Consider the following 17842-nt stretch of genomic DNA (forward strand, 5'->3'; position numbering starts at 1 on the left):
GGAGACAGTGCAGGACAACAGAGACAGCGCAGGGTCATGGAGACAGCACAGGATCATGGAGACAGTGCAGGACAACAGAAACAGCGCAGGATCATGGAGACAGCGCAGGATCATGGAGACAGTGCAGGGTCATGGAGACAGTGCAGGGTCATGGAGACAGTGCAGGGCCACGGAGACAGCGCAGGGTCATGGAGACAGCGCAGGGTCATGGAGACAGTGCAGGGCCACGGAGACAGCGCAGGCTCATGGAGACAGTGCAGGTTCATGGAAACAGTGCAGGCTCATGGAGACAGTGCAGGGCCACTGAGACAGCGCAGGGTCATGGAGACAGCGCCGGGTCATGGAGACAGTGCAGGGCCACGGAGACAGCGCAGGGTCATGGAGACAGCGCAGGGTCATGGAGACAGTGCAGGGTCATGGAGACAGTGCTGGGTCATGGAGACAGCGCATGGTCATGGAGACAGCGCAGGATCATGGAGACAGTGCAGGACCACGGAGACAGCGCAGGCTCATGGAGACAGTACAGGATCATGGAGACAGTGCAGTGTCATGGAGACAGTGCAGGGTCATGGAGACAGTGCAGGGCCACGGAGACAGCGCACGGGCATGGAGACAGTGCTGGGCCACGGAGACAGTGCAGGATCATGGAGACAGTGCAGGATCATGGAGACAGTGCTGGATCATGGAGACAGCGCAGGGTTATTGGAGACAGTGCAGGGTCATGGAGACAGTGCAGGGTCATGGAGACAGTGTAGGGTCATGGAGACAGCGCAGGGTCATGGAGTCAGTGCAGGATCATGGATACAGTGCAGAATAATGGAGACAGTGCAGGGTCATGAGACAGTGCAGGATCATGGAGACAGCGCAGGGTCAAGGAGACAGTGCAGGGTCATGGAGACAGTGCAGGATCATGGAGACAGTGCAGGGTCATGGAGACATTGGAGGACGACGGAGACAGTGCTGGGCCATGGAGACAGTGCAGGGTCATGGAGACAGTGCAGAATCAAGGAGACAGTGCAGGGTCATGGAGACAGTGCAGAGTCATGGAGACAGTGCAGGGTCATGGAGACATTGGAGGACGACGGAGACAGTGCTGGGCCATGGAGACAGTGCAGGATCATGGAGACAGTGCAGAATCAAGGAGACAGTGCAGGATCATGGAGACAGTGTAGGGTCACGGAGACAGCGCAGGGTCATGGAGACAGCGCAGGATCATGGAGACAGTGCAGGACCACGGAGACAGCGCAGGCTCATGGAGACAGTACAGGATCATGGAGACAGTGCAGTGTCATGGAGACAGTGCAGGGTAATGGCGACAGTGCAGGGCCACGGAGACAGCGCACGGTCATGGAGACACTGCTGGGCCACGGAGACAGTGCAGGTTCATGGAGACAGCGCAGGATCATGGAGACAGTGCAGGATCATGGAGACAGCGCAGGGTCATGGAGACAGCGCAGGATCATGGAGACTGTGCAGGTTCATGGAGACAGTGCAGGACCACGGAGAAAGTGCAGGATCATGGAGACAGTGCAGAGTCATGGAGACAGTGCAGGGTCATGGAGACATTGGAGGACGACGGAGACAGTGCAGGGCCATGGAGACAGTGCAGGGTCATGGAGACAGTGCAGGGTCATGGAGACAGCGCAGGGTCATGGAGACAGTGCAGGACCACGGAAACAGTGCAGGATCATGGAGACAGCGCAGGGTCATGGAGACAGCGCAGGGTCATTGAGACAGTGCAGGGTCATGGAGACAGTGCTGGGTCATGGAGACAGCGCAGGGTCATGGAGACATCGCAGGGTCATGGAGACAGTGCAGGACCACGGAGACAGCGCAGGCTCATGGAGACAGGACAGGATCATGGAGACAGTGCAGTGTCATGGAGACAGTGCAGGGTCATGGAGACAGTGCAGGGCCACGGAGACAGTGCAGGATCATGGAGACAGTGCAGGGTCATGGAGACAGTGCAAAACAACGGAGACAGCGCAGGATCATGGAGACAGTGCAGGACCACGGAAACAGCGCAGGATCATGGAGACAGCGCATGATCATGGAGACAGTGCAGGATCATGGAGACAGCGCAGGGTCATGGAGACAGCGCAGGATCATGGAGAAAGTGCAGGATCATGGAGACAGTGCAGGGCTACGGATACAGCGCAGGATCATGGAAACAATGCAGGATCATTGAGACAGTGCAGGTTCATGGAGACAGTGCAGGACCACGGAGACAGTGCAGGATCATGGAGACAGTGCAGGGCCATGGATACAGCGCAGGATCATGGAGACTGTGCAGGATCATGGAGACAGTGCAGGGCCACGGAAACAGCGCAGGATCATGGAAATAATGCAGGGTCATGGAGACAGCGCAGGGTCATGGAGACAGTGCAGGGCCACGGAGACAGTGCAGGTTCATGGAGAAAGTGCAGGGCCATGGAGACAGTGCAGGACAACAGAGACAGCGCAGGGTCATGGAGACAGCGCAGGATCATGGAGACAGTGCAAGACAACAGAAACAGCGCAGGATCATGGAGACAGCGCAGGATCATGGAGACAGTGCAGGGTCATGGAGACAGTGCAGGGTCATGGAGACAGTGCAGGGCCACGGAGACAGCGCAGGGTCATGGAGACAGCGCAGGGTCATGGAGACAGTGCAGGGCCACGGAGACAGCGCAGGCTCATGGAGACAGTGCAGGTTCATGGAAACAGTGCAGGCTCATGGAGACAGTGCAGGGCCACGGAGACAACGCAGGCTCATGGAGACAGTACAGGATCATGGAGACAGTGCAGTGTCATGGAGACAGTGCAGGGTCATGGAGACAGTGCAGGGCCACGGAGACAGCGCACGGGCATGGAGACAGTGCTGGGCCACGGAGACAGTGCAGGATCATGGAGACAGTGCTGGATCATGAGACAGTGCAGGATCATGGAGACAGTGCAGGATCATAGAGACAGTGCTGGATCATGGAGACAGCGCAGGGTTATTGGAGACAGTGCAGGGTCATGGAGACAGTGCAGGGTCATGGAGACAGTGTAGGGTCATGGAGACAGCGCAGGGTCATGGAGTCAGTGCAGGATCATGGATACAGTGCAGAATAATGGAGACAGTGCAGGGTCATGAGACAGTGCAGGATCATGGAGACAGCGCAGGGTCAAGGAGACAGTGCAGGGTCATGGAGACAGTGCAGGATCATGGAGACAGTGCAGGGTCATGGAGACATTGGAGGACGACGGAGACAGTGCTGGGCCATGGAGACAGTGCAGGGTCATGGAGACAGTGCAGAATCAAGGAGACAGTGCAGGATCATGGAGACAGTGTAGGGTCACGGAGACAGCGCAGGGTCATGGAGACAGTGCAGGATCATGGATACAGTGCAGGATCATGGAGACAGTGCAGGGTCATGAGACATTGCAGGATCATGGAGACAGAGCAGGATCATGGAGACAGCGCAGGGTCATGGAGACAGTGCAGGAGCACGGAGACAGTGCAGGATCATGGAGACAGTGCAGGGTCATGGAGACAATTCAGAAACACGGAAACAGCGCAGGATCATGGAGACAGTGCAGGGTCATGGAGACAGTGCAGGGTCAGGGAGACAGCGCAGGGTCATGGAGACAGTGCAGGACCACGGAAACAGTGCAGGATCATGGAGACAGTGCAGGGTCATGGAGACAGTGCAGGACCACAAAGACAGTGCAGGATCATGGAGACAGTGCAGGGCCACGGATACAGCGCAGGATCATGGAGACAGTGCAGGATCATGTCGACAGTGCAGGGCCACGGAAACAGCGCAGGATCATGGAGACAGTGCAGGGTCATGGAGACAGTGCAGGCTCATGGAGACAGTGCAGGGCCACGGAGAAAGCACAGCATCATGGAGACAGCGCAGGGTCATGGAGACAGTGCAGGGCCACGGAGACAGCGCAGGCTCATGGAGACAGTGCAGGGTCATGCAAACAGTGCAGGCTCATGGAGACAGTGCAGGGCCACTGAGAAAGCGCAGGGTCATGGAGACAGCGCCAGGTCATGGAGACAGTGCAGGGCCACGGAGACAGCGCAGGGTCATGGAGACAGCGCAGGGTCATGGAGACAGTGCAGGGTCATGGAGACAGTGGTGGGTCATGGAGACAGCGCAGGGTCATGGAGACAGTGCAGGATCATGGAGACAGTGCAGGACCACGGAGACAGCGCAGGCTCATGGAGACAGTACAGGATCATGGAGACAGTGCAGTGTCATGGAGACAGTGCAGGGTAATGGAGACAGTGCAGGGCCACGAAGACAGCGCACGGTCATGGAGACACTGCTGGGCCACGGAGAAGTGCAGGATCATGGAGACAGTGCAGGGCTACGGATACAGCGCAGGGCCACGGGTACAGCGCAGGATCATGGAGACAGTGCAGTTTCATGGAGACAGTGCAGGGTCATGGAGACATTGGAGGACGACGGAGACAGTGCAGGGCCATGGAGACAGTGCAGGGTCATGGAGACAGTGCAGAATCAAGGAGACAGTGCAGGATCATGGAGACAGTGTAGGGTCACGGAGACAGCGCAGAGTCATGGAGATAGTGCAGGATCATGGAGACAGTGCAGGGTCATGAGACATTGCAGGATCATGGAGACAGAGCAGGATCATGGAGACAGTGCAGGACCACGGAGAAAGTGCAGGATCATGGAGACAGTGCAGAGTCATGGAGACAGTGCAGGGTCATGGAGACATTGGAGGACGACGGAGACAGTGCAGGGCCATGGAGACAGTGCAGGGTAATGGAGACAGTGCAGAATCAAGGAGACAGTGCAGGATCATGGAGACAGTGTAGGGTCACGGAGACAGCGCAGGGTCATGGAGATAGTGCAGGATCATGGATACAGTGCAGGATCATGGAGACAGTGCAGGGTCATGAGACATTGCAGGATCATGGAGACAGAGCAGGATCATGGAGACAGCGCAGGGTCCTGGAGACAGTGCAGGACCACGGAGACAGTGCAGGATCATGGAGACAGTGCAGGGTCATGGAGACAATTCGGAAACACGGAAACAGCGCAGGATCATGGAGACAGTGCAGGGTCATGGAGACAGTGCAGGGTCATGGAGACAGCGCAGGGTCATGGAGACAGTGCAGGACCACGGAAACAGTGCAGGATCATGGAGACAGCGCAGGGTCATGGCGACAGCGCAGGGTCATGGAGACAGTGCAGGGTCATGGAGACAGTGCTGGGTCATGGAGACAGCGCAGGGTCATGGAGACATCGCAGGAACATGGAGACAGTGCAGGACCACGGAGACAGCGCAGGCTCATGGAGACAGTGCAGGGCCACTGATACAGCGCAGGGTCATGGAGACAGCGCCGGGTCATGGAGACAGTGCAGGGCCACGGAGACAGCGCAGGGTCATGGAGACAGCGCAGGGTCATGGAGACAGTGCAGGGTCATGGAGACAGTGGTGGGTCATGGAGACAGCGCAGGGTCATGGAGACAGCGCAGGATCATGGAGACAGTGCAGGACCACGGAGACTGCGCAGGCTCATGGAGACAGTACAGGATCATGGAGACAGTGCAGGGTCATGGAGACAGTGCAGGGTCATGGAGACAGTGCAGGGTCATGGAGACATTGGAGGACCACGGAGACAGTGCTGGGCCATGGAGACAGTGCTGGGCCACGGAGACAGTGCAGGATCATGGAGACAGTGCAGGGTCATGGAGACAGCCCAGGTTAATGGAGACAGTGCTGGGCCACGGAGACAGTGCAGGTTCATGGAGACAGTGCAGGGTCATGGAGACAGTGCAGGACAACGGAGACAGCGCAGGGTCATGGAGACAGTGCAGGACCACGGAAACAGCGCAGAATCATGGAGACAGCGCAGGATCATGGAGACAGTGCAGGATCATGGAGACAGTGCAGGATCATGGAGACAGCGCAGGGTCATGGCGACAGCGCAGGATCATGGAGACAGTGCAGGTTCATGGAGACAGTGCAGGACCACGGAGAAAGTGCAGGATCATGGAGACAGTGCAGGATCACGGAGACAGTGCAGGATCATGGAGACAGTGCAGGGCCACGGAAACAGCGCAGGATCATGGAAACAATGCAGGGTCATGGAGACAGCGCAGGGTCATGGAGACAGTGCAGCGTCATGGAGACAGCGCAGGATCATGGAGACAGTGCAGGATCATGGAGATAGCGCAGGATCATGGAGACAGTGCAGGACCACGGAGACAGCGCAGGCTCATGGAGACAGCGCAGGGTCATGGAGACAGTGCAGGGCCACGGCGACAGTGCAGGGTCATGGCGACAGTGCAGGACCACGGAGACAGTGCTGGGTCATGGAGGCAGCGCAGGGATCATGGAGACAGTGCAGGGTCATGGAGACAGTGCAGGGTCATGGAGACAGTGCAGGGTCATGGAGACATTGGAGGACCACGGAGACAGTGCTGGGCCATGGAGACAGTGCAGGGTCATGGAGACAGTGCAGGATCAAGGAGACAGTGCAGGATCATGGAGACAGCGCAGGGCCACGGAGACTGTGCAGGACCATGGAGACAGTGCAGGATCATGGAGACAGTGCTGGATCATGGAGACAGTGCAGGATCATGGAGACAGTGCAGGGTCATGGAGAGAGTGCAGGGTCATGGAGACAGTGCAGGGTCATGGAGACAGTGCAGAATCAAGGAGACAGTACAGGATCATGGAGACAGCGCATGGTCATGAGACAGTGCAGGATCATGGAGACAGAGCAGGATCATGGAGACAGCGCAGGGTCATGGAGACATTGGAGGACCACGGAGACAGTGCTGGGCCATGGAGACTGTGCTGGGCCACGGAGACAGTGCAGGATCATGGAGACAGTGCAGGGTCATGGAGACAGCCCAGGTTAATGGAGACAGTGCTGGGCCACGGCGACAGTGCAGGTTCATGGAGACAGTGCAGGGTCATGGAGACAGTGCAGGACAACGGAGACAGCGCAGGGTCATGGAGACAGTGCAGGACCACGGAAACAGCGCAGAATCATGGAGACAGTGGAGGATCATGGAGACAGTGCAGGATCATGGAGACAGTGCAGGATCATGGAGACAGCGCAGGGTCATGGCGACAGCGCAGGATCATGGAGACAGTGCAGGTTCATGGAGACAGTGCAGGACCACGGAGAAAGTGCAGGATCATGGAGACAGTGCAGGATCACGGAGACAGTGCAGGATCATGGAGACAGTGCAGGGCCACGGAAACAGCGCAGGATCATGGAAACAATGCAGGGTCATGGAGACAGCGCAGGGTCATGGAGACAGTGCAGCGTCATGGAGACAGCGCAGGATCATGGAGACAGTGCAGGATCATGGAGATAGCGCAGGATCATGGAGACAGTGCAGGACCACGGAGAAAGTGCAGGATCATGGAGACAGTGCAGGGCTACGGATACAGCGCAGGGCCACGGAAACAGCGCAGGATCATGGAAACAATGCAGGGTCATGGAGACAGCGCAGGGTCATGGAGACAGTGCAGCGTCATGGAGACAGCGCAGGATCATGGAGACAGTGCAGGGTCATGGAGACAGCGCAGGGTCATGGAGACAGTGCAGGGTCATGGAGACAGTGCTGGGTCATGGAGACAGCGCAGGGTCATGGAGACATCGCAGGAACATGGAGACAGTGCAGGACCACGGAGACAGCGCAGGCTCATGGAGACAGTGCAGGGCCACTGATACAGCGCAGGGTCATGGAGACAGCGCCGGGTCATGGAGACAGTGCAGGGCCACGGAGACAGCGCAGGGTCATGGAGACAGCGCAGGGTCATGGAGACAGTGCAGGGTCATGGAGACAGTGGTGGGTCATGGAGACAGCGCAGGGTCATGGAGACAGCGCAGGATCATGGAGACAGTGCAGGACTACGGAGACTGCGCAGGCTCATGGAGACAGTACAGGATCATGGAGACAGTGCAGGGTCATGGAGACAGTGCAGGGTCATGGAGACAGTGCAGGGTCATGGAGACATTGGAGGACCACGGAGACAGTGCTGGGCCATGGAGACAGTGCTGGGCCACGGAGACAGTGCAGGATCATGGAGACAGTGCAGGGTCATGGAGACAGCCCAGGTTAATGGAGACAGTGCTGGGCCACGGAGACAGTGCAGGTTCATGGAGACAGTGCAGGGTCATGGAGACAGTGCAGGACAACGGAGACAGCGCAGGGTCATGGAGACAGTGCAGGACCACGGAAACAGCGCAGAATCATGGAGACAGCGCAGGATCATGGAGACAGTGCAGGATCATGGAGACAGTGCAGGATCATGGAGACAGCGCAGGGTCATGGCGACAGCGCAGGATCATGGAGACAGTGCAGGTTCATGGAGACAGTGCAGGACCACGGAGAAAGTGCAGGATCATGGAGACAGTGCAGGATCACGGAGACAGTGCAGGATCATGGAGACAGTGCAGGGCCACGGAAACAGCGCAGGATCATGGAAACAATGCAGGGTCATGGAGACAGCGCAGGGTCATGGAGACAGTGCAGCGTCATGGAGACAGCGCAGGATCATGGAGACAGTGCAGGATCATGGAGATAGCGCAGGATCATGGAGACAGTGCAGGACCACGGAGACAGCGCAGGCTCATGGAGACAGCGCAGGGTCATGGAGACAGTGCAGGGCCACGGCGACAGTGCAGGGTCATGGCGACAGTGCAGGACCACGGAGACAGTGCTGGGTCATGGAGGCAGCGCAGGGATCATGGAGACAGTGCAGGGTCATGGAGACAGTGCAGGGTCATGGAGACAGTGCAGGGTCATGGAGACATTGGAGGACCACGGAGACAGTGCTGGGCCATGGAGACAGTGCAGGGTCATGGAGACAGTGCAGGATCAAGGAGACAGTGCAGGATCATGGAGACAGCGCAGGGCCACGGAGACTGTGCAGGACCATGGAGACAGTGCAGGATCATGGAGACAGTGCTGGATCATGGAGACAGTGCAGGATCATGGAGACAGTGCAGGGTCATGGAGAGAGTGCAGGGTCATGGAGACAGTGCAGGGTCATGGAGACAGTGCAGAATCAAGGAGACAGTACAGGATCATGGAGACAGCGCATGGTCATGAGACAGTGCAGGATCATGGAGACAGAGCAGGATCATGGAGACAGCGCAGGGTCATGGAGACATTGGAGGACCACGGAGACAGTGCTGGGCCATGGAGACTGTGCTGGGCCACGGAGACAGTGCAGGATCATGGAGACAGTGCAGGGTCATGGAGACAGCCCAGGTTAATGGAGACAGTGCTGGGCCACGGCGACAGTGCAGGTTCATGGAGACAGTGCAGGGTCATGGAGACAGTGCAGGACAACGGAGACAGCGCAGGGTCATGGAGACAGTGCAGGACCACGGAAACAGCGCAGAATCATGGAGACAGCGCAGGATCATGGAGACAGTGCAGGATCATGGAGACAGTGCAGGATCATGGAGACAGCGCAGGGTCATGGCGACAGCGCAGGATCATGGAGACAGTGCAGGTTCATGGAGACAGTGCAGGACCACGGAGAAAGTGCAGGATCATGGAGACAGTGCAGGATCACGGAGACAGTGCAGGATCATGGAGACAGTGCAGGGCCACGGAAACAGCGCAGGATCATGGAAACAATGCAGGGTCATGGAGACAGCGCAGGGTCATGGAGACAGTGCAGCGTCATGGAGACAGCGCAGGATCATGGAGACAGTGCAGGATCATGGAGATAGCGCAGGATCATGGAGACAGTGCAGGACCACGGAGAAAGTGCAGGATCATGGAGACAGTGCAGGGCTACGGATACAGCGCAGGGCCACGGAAACAGCGCAGGATCATGGAAACAATGCAGGGTCATGGAGACAGCGCAGGGTCATGGAGACAGTGCAGCGTCATGGAGACAGCGCAGGATCATGGAGACAGTGCAGGATCATGGAGATAGCGCAGGATCATGGAGACAGTGCAGGACCACGGAGACAGTGCAGGGTCATGGAGACAGCGCAGGGTCATGGAGACAGTGCAGGGTCATGGAGACAGTGCAGGGTCATGGAGACAGTGCAGCGTCATGGAGACAGCGCAGGATCATGGAGACAGTGCAGAATCATGGAGACAGCGCAGGATCATGGAGACAGTGCAGGATCATGGAGACAGTGCAGGATCATGGAGACAGTGCAGGATCACGGAGACAGTGCAGGATCATGGAGACAGTGCAGGGCCACGGAAACAGCGCAGGATCATGGAAACAATGCAGGGCCACGGAAACAGCGCAGGATCATGGAAACAATGCAGGGTCATGGAGACAGCGCAGGGTCATGGAGACAGCCCAGGTTAATGGAGACAGTGCTGGGCCACGGCGACAGTGCAGGATCATGGAGACAGTGCAGGGCCACGGAGACAGTGCAGGGTCATGGAGACAGCGCAGGGTCATGGAGACAGTGCAGGGTCATGGAGACAGCGCAGGGTCATGGAGACAGTGCAGCGTCATGGAGACAGCGCAGGATCATGGAGACAGTGCAGAATCATGGAGACAGCGCAGGATCATGGAGACAGTGCAGGATCATGGAGACAGTGCAGGACCACGGAGAAAGTGCAGGATCATGGAGACAGTGCAGGATCACGGAGACAGTGCAGGATCATGGAGACAGTGCAGGGCCACGGAAACAGCGCAGGATCATGGAAACAATGCAGGGCCACGGAAACAGCGCAGGATCATGGAAACAATGCAGGGTCATGGAGACAGCGCAGGGTCATGGAGACAGCCCAGGTTAATGGAGACAGTGCTGGGCCACGGCGACAGTGCAGGTTCATGGAGACAGTGCAGGGTCATGGAGACAGTGCAGGACAACGGAGACAGCGCAGGGTCATGGAGACAGTGCAGGACCACGGAAACAGCGCAGAATCATGGAGACAGCGCAGGATCATGGAGACAGTGCAGGATCATGGAGACAGTGCAGGGCCACGGAGACAGCGCAGGGTCATGGAGACAGCGCAGGGTCATGGAGACAGTGCAGGGTCATGGAGACAGTGGTGGGTCATGGAGACAGCGCAGGGTCATGGAGACAGTGCAGGATCATGGAGACAGTGCAGGACCACGGAGACAGCGCAGGCTCATGGAGACAGTACAGGATCATGGAGACAGTGCAGTGTCATGGAGACAGTGCAGGGTAATGGAGACAGTGCAGGGCCACGAAGACAGCGCACGGTCATGGAGACACTGCTGGGCCACGGAGAAGTGCAGGATCATGGAGACAGTGCAGGGCTACGGATACAGCGCAGGGCCACGGGTACACCGCAGGATCATGGAGACAGTGCAGTTTCATGGAGACAGTGCAGGGTCATGGAGACATTGGAGGACGACGGAGACAGTGCAGGGCCATGGAGACAGTGCAGGGTCATGGAGACAGTGCAGAATCAAGGAGACAGTGCAGGATCATGGAGACAGTGTAGGGTCACGGAGACAGCGCAGAGTCATGGAGATAGTGCAGGATCATGGAGACAGTGCAGGGTCATGAGACATTGCAGGATCATGGAGACAGAGCAGGATCATGGAGACAGTGCAGGACCACGGAGAAAGTGCAGGATCATGGAGACAGTGCAGAGTCATGGAGACAGTGCAGGGTCATGGAGACATTGGAGGACGACGGAGACAGTGCAGGGCCATGGAGACAGTGCAGGGTAATGGAGACAGTGCAGAATCAAGGAGACAGTGCAGGATCATGGAGACAGTGTAGGGTCACGGAGACAGCGCAGGGTCATGGAGATAGTGCAGGATCATGGATACAGTGCAGGATCATGGAGACAGTGCAGGGTCATGAGACATTGCAGGATCATGGAGACAGAGCAGGATCATGGAGACAGCGCAGGGTCCTGGAGACAGTGCAGGACCACGGAGACAGTGCAGGATCATGGAGACAGTGCAGGGTCATGGAGACAATTCGGAAACACGGAAACAGCGCAGGATCATGGAGACAGTGCAGGGTCATGGAGACAGTGCAGGGTCATGGAGACAGCGCAGGGTCATGGAGACAGTGCAGGACCACGGAAACAGTGCAGGATCATGGAGACAGCGCAGGGTCATGGCGACAGCGCAGGGTCATGGAGACAGTGCAGGGTCATGGAGACAGTGCTGGGTCATGGAGACAGCGCAGGGTCATGGAGACATCGCAGGAACATGGAGACAGTGCAGGACCACGGAGACAGCGCAGGCTCATGGAGACAGTGCAGGGCCACTGATACAGCGCAGGGTCATGGAGACAGCGCCGGGTCATGGAGACAGTGCAGGGCCACGGAGACAGCGCAGGGTCATGGAGACAGCGCAGGGTCATGGAGACAGTGCAGGGTCATGGAGACAGTGGTGGGTCATGGAGACAGCGCAGGGTCATGGAGACAGCGCAGGATCATGGAGACAGTGCAGGACCACGGAGACTGCGCAGGCTCATGGAGACAGTACAGGATCATGGAGACAGTGCAGGGTCATGGAGACAGTGCAGGGTCATGGAGACAGTGCAGGGTCATGGAGACATTGGAGGACCACGGAGACAGTGCTGGGCCATGGAGACAGTGCTGGGCCACGGAGACAGTGCAGGATCATGGAGACAGTGCAGGGTCATGGAGACAGCCCAGGTTAATGGAGACAGTGCTGGGCCACGGAGACAGTGCAGGTTCATGGAGACAGTGCAGGGTCATGGAGACAGTGCAGGACAACGGAGACAGCGCAGGGTCATGGAGACAGTGCAGGACCACGGAAACAGCGCAGAATCATGGAGACAGCGCAGGATCATGGAGACAGTGCAGGATCATGGAGACAGTGCAGGATCATGGAGACAGCGCAGGGTCATGGCGACAGCGCAGGATCATGGAGACAGTGCAGGTTCATGGAGACAGTGCAGGACCACGGAGAAAGTGCAGGATCATGGAGACAGTGCAGGATCACGGAGACAGTGCAGGATCATGGAGACAGTGCAGGGCCACGGAAACAGCGCAGGATCATGGAAACAATGCAGGGTCATGGAGACAGCGCAGGGTCATGGAGACAGTGCAGCGTCATGGAGACAGCGCAGGATCATGGAGACAGTGCAGGATCATGGAGATAGCGCAGGATCATGGAGACAGTGCAGGACCACGGAGACAGCGCAGGCTCATGGAGACAGCGCAGGGTCATGGAGACAGTGCAGGGCCACGGCGACAGTGCAGGGTCATGGCGACAGTGCAGGACCACGGAGACAGTGCTGGGTCATGGAGGCAGCGCAGGGATCATGGAGACAGTGCAGGGTCATGGAGACAGTGCAGGGTCATGGAGACAGTGCAGGGTCATGGAGACATTGGAGGACCACGGAGACAGTGCTGGGCCATGGAGACAGTGCAGGGTCATGGAGACAGTGCAGGATCAAGGAGACAGTGCAGGATCATGGAGACAGCGCAGGGCCACGGAGACTGTGCAGGACCATGGAGACAGTGCAGGATCATGGAGACAGTGCTGGATCATGGAGACAGTGCAGGATCATGGAGACAGTGCAGGGTCATGGAGAGAGTGCAGGGTCATGGAGACAGTGCAGGGTCATGGAGACAGTGCAGAATCAAGGAGACAGTACAGGATCATGGAGACAGCGCATGGTCATGAGACTGTGCAGGATCATGGAGACAGAGCAGGATCATGGAGACAGCGCAGGGTCATGGAGACATTGGAGGACCACGGAGACAGTGCTGGGCCATGGAGACTGTGCTGGGCCACGGAGACAGTGCAGGATCATGGAGACAGTGCAGGGTCATGGAGACAGCCCAGGTTAATGGAGACAGTGCTGGGCCACGGCGACAGTGCAGGTTCATGGAGACAGTGCAGGGTCATGGAGACAGTGCAGGACAACGGAGACAGCGCAGGGTCATGGAGACAGTGCAGGACCACGGAAACAGCGCAGAATCATGGAGACAGCGGAGGATCATGGAGACAGTGCAGGATCATGGAGACAGTGCAGGATCATGGAGACAGCGCAGGGTCATGGCGACAGCGCAGGATCATGGAGACAGTGCAGGTTCATGGAGACAGTGCAGGACCACGGAGAAAGTGCAGGATCATGGAGACAGTGCAGGATCACGGAGACAGTGCAGGATCATGGAGACAGTGCAGGGCCACGGAAACAGCGCAGGATCATGGAAACAATGCAGGGTCATGGAGACAGCGCAGGGTCATGGAGACAGTGCAGCGTCATGGAGACAGCGCAGGATCATGGAGACAGTGCAGGATCATGGAGATAGCGCAGGATCATGGAGACAGTGCAGGACCACGGAGAAAGTGCAGGATCATGGAGACAGTGCAGGGCTACGGATACAGCGCAGGGCCACGGAAACAGCGCAGGATCATGGAAACAATGCAGGGTCATGGAGACAGCGCAGGGTCATGGAGACAGTGCAGCGTCATGGAGACAGCGCAGGATCATGGAGACAGTGCAGGATCATGGAGATAGCGCAGGATCATGGAGACAGTGCAGGACCACGGAGACAGTGCAGGGTCATGGAGACAGCGCAGGGTCATGGAGACAGTGCAGGGTCATGGAGACAGCGCAGGGTCATGGAGACAGTGCAGCGTCATGGAGACAGCGCAGGATCATGGAGACAGTGCAGAATCATGGAGACAGCGCAGGATCATGGAGACAGTGCAGGATCATGGAGACAGTGCAGGATCATGGAGACAGTGCAGGATCACGGAGACAGTGCAGGATCATGGAGACAGTGCAGGGCCACGGAAACAGCGCAGGATCATGGAAACAATGCAGGGCCACGGAAACAGCGCAGGATCATGGAAACAATGCAGGGTCATGGAGACAGCGCAGGGTCATGGAGACAGCCCAGGTTAATGGAGACAGTGCTGGGCCACGGCGACAGTGCAGGATCATGGAGACAGTGCAGGGCCACGGAGACAGTGCAGGGTCATGGAGACAGCGCAGGGTCATGGAGACAGTGCAGGGTCATGGAGACAGCGCAGGGTCATGGAGACAGTGCAGCGTCATGGAGACAGCGCAGGATCATGGAGACAGTGCAGAATCATGGAGACAGCGCAGGATCATGGAGACAGTGCAGGATCATGGAGACAGTGCAGGACCACGGAGAAAGTGCAGGATCATGGAGACAGTGCAGGATCACGGAGACAGTGCAGGATCATGGAGACAGTGCAGGGCCACGGAAACAGCGCAGGATCATGGAAACAATGCAGGGCCACGGAAACAGCGCAGGATCATGGAAACAATGCAGGGTCATGGAGACAGCGCAGGGTCATGGAGACAGCCCAGGTTAATGGAGACAGTGCTGGGCCACGGCGACAGTGCAGGTTCATGGAGACAGTGCAGGGTCATGGAGACAGTACAGGACAACGGAGACAGCGCAGGGTCATGGAGACAGTGCAGGACCACGGAAACAGCGCAGAATCATGGAGACAGCGCAGGATCATGGAGACAGTGCAGGATCATGGAGACAGTGCAGGATCATGGAGACAGCGCAGGGTCATGGCGACAGCGCAGGATCATGGAGACAGTGCAGGTTCATGGAGACAGTGCAGGACCACGGAGAACGTGCAGGATCACGGAGACAGTGCAGGATCACGGAGACAGTGCAGGATCATGGAGACAGTGCAGGGCCACGGAAACAGCGCAGGATCATGGAAACAATGCAGGGTCATGGAGACAGCGCAGGGTCATGGAGACAGTGCAGCGTCATGGAGACAGCGCAGGATCATGGAGACAGTGCAGGATCATGGAGATAGCGCAGGATCATGGAGACAGTGCAGGACCACGGAGAAAGTGCAGTATCATGGAGACAGTGCAGGGCTACGGATACAGCGCAGGGCCACGGAAACAGCGCAGGATCATGGAAACAATGCAGGGTCATGGAGACAGCGCAGGGTCATGGAGACAGTGCAGCGTCATGGAGACAGCGCAGGATCATGGAGACAGTGCAGGATCATGGAGATAGCGCAGGATCATGGAGACAGTGCAGGACCACGGAGACAGTGCAGGGTCATGGAGACAGCGCAGGGTCATGGAGACAGTGCAGGGTCATGGAGACAGCGCAGGGTCATGGAGACAGTGCAGGATCATGGAGACAGTGCAGGATCATGGAGACAGCGCAGGGTCATGGCGACAGCGCAGGATCATGGAGACAGTGCAGGTTCATGGAGACAGCGCAGGGTCATGGAGACAGTGCAGGGTCATGGAGACAGCGCAGGATCATGGAGACAGTGCAGGATCATGGAGACAGTGCAGGATCATGGAGACAGCGCAGGGTCATGGCGACAGCGCAGGATCATGGAGACAGTGCAGGTTCATGGAGACAGTGCAGGACCACGGAGAAAGTGCAGGATCATGGAGACAGTGCAGGATCACGGAGACAGTGCAGGATCATGGAGACAGTGCAGGGCCACGGAAACAGCGCAGGATCATGGAAACAATGCAGGGTCATGGAGACAGCGCAGGGTCATGGAGACAGTGCAGCGTCATGGAGACAGCGCAGGATCATGGAGACAGTGCAGGATCATGGAGATAGCGCAGGATCATGGAGACAGTGCAGGACCACGGAGACAGCGCAGGCTCATGGAGACAGCGCAGGGTCATGGAGACAGTGCAGGGCCACGGCGACAGTGCAGGGTCATGGCGACAGTGCAGGACCACGGAGACAGTGCTGGGTCATGGAGGCAGCGCAGGGATCATGGAGACAGTGCAGGGTCATGGAGACAGTGCAGGGTCATGGAGACAGTGCAGGGTCATGGAGACATTGGAGGACCACGGAGACAGTGCTGGGCCATGGAGACAGTGCAGGGTCATGGAGACAGTGCAGGATCAAGGAGACAGTGCAGGATCATGGAGACAGCGCAGGGCCACGGAGACTGTGCAGGACCATGGAGACAGTGCAGGATCATGGAGACAGTGCTGGATCATGGAGACAGTGCAGGATCATGGAGACAGTGCAGGGTCATGGAGAGAGTGCAGGGTCATGGAGACAGTGCAGGGTCATGGAGACAGTGCAGAATCAAGGAGACAGTACAGGATCATGGAGACAGCGCATGGTCATGAGACAGTGCAGGATCATGGAGACAGAGCAGGATCATGGAGACAGCGCAGGGTCATGGAGACATTGGAGGACCACGGAGACAGTGCTGGGCCATGGAGACTGTGCTGGGCCACGGAGACAGTGCAGGATCATGGAGACAGTGCAGGTTCATGGAGACAGCCCAGGTTAATGGAGACAGTGCTGGGCCACGGCGACAGTGCAGGTTCATGGAGACAGTGCAGGGTCATGGAGACAGTGCAGGACAACGGAGACAGCGCAGGGTCATGGAGACAGTGCAGGACCACGGAAACAGCGCAGAATCATGGAGACAGCGCAGGATCATGGAGACAGTGCAGGATCATGGAGACAGTGCAGGATCATGGAGACAGCGCAGGGTCATGGCGACAGCGCAGGATCATGGAGACAGTGCAGGTTCATGGAGACAGTGCAGGACCACGGAGAAAGTGCAGGATCATGGAGACAGTGCAGGATCACGGAGACAGTGCAGGATCATGGAGACAGTGCAGGGCCACGGAAACAGCGCAGGATCATGGAAACAATGCAGGGTCATGGAGACAGCGCAGGGTCATGGAGACAGTGCAGCGTCATGGAGACAGCGCAGGATCATGGAGACAGTGCAGGATCATGGAGATAGCGCAGGATCATGGAGACAGTGCAGGACCACGGAGAAAGTGCAGGATCATGGAGACAGTGCAGGGCTACGGATACAGCGCAGGGCCACGGAAACAGCGCAGGATCATGGAAACAATGCAGGGTCATGGAGACAGCGCAGGGTCATGGAGACAGTGCAGCGTCATGGAGACAGC

This window comes from Heterodontus francisci, chromosome 3, assembly GCF_036365525.1.
Source record: "Heterodontus francisci isolate sHetFra1 chromosome 3, sHetFra1.hap1, whole genome shotgun sequence".
Lineage (NCBI taxonomy): Eukaryota > Metazoa > Chordata > Chondrichthyes > Heterodontiformes > Heterodontidae > Heterodontus > Heterodontus francisci.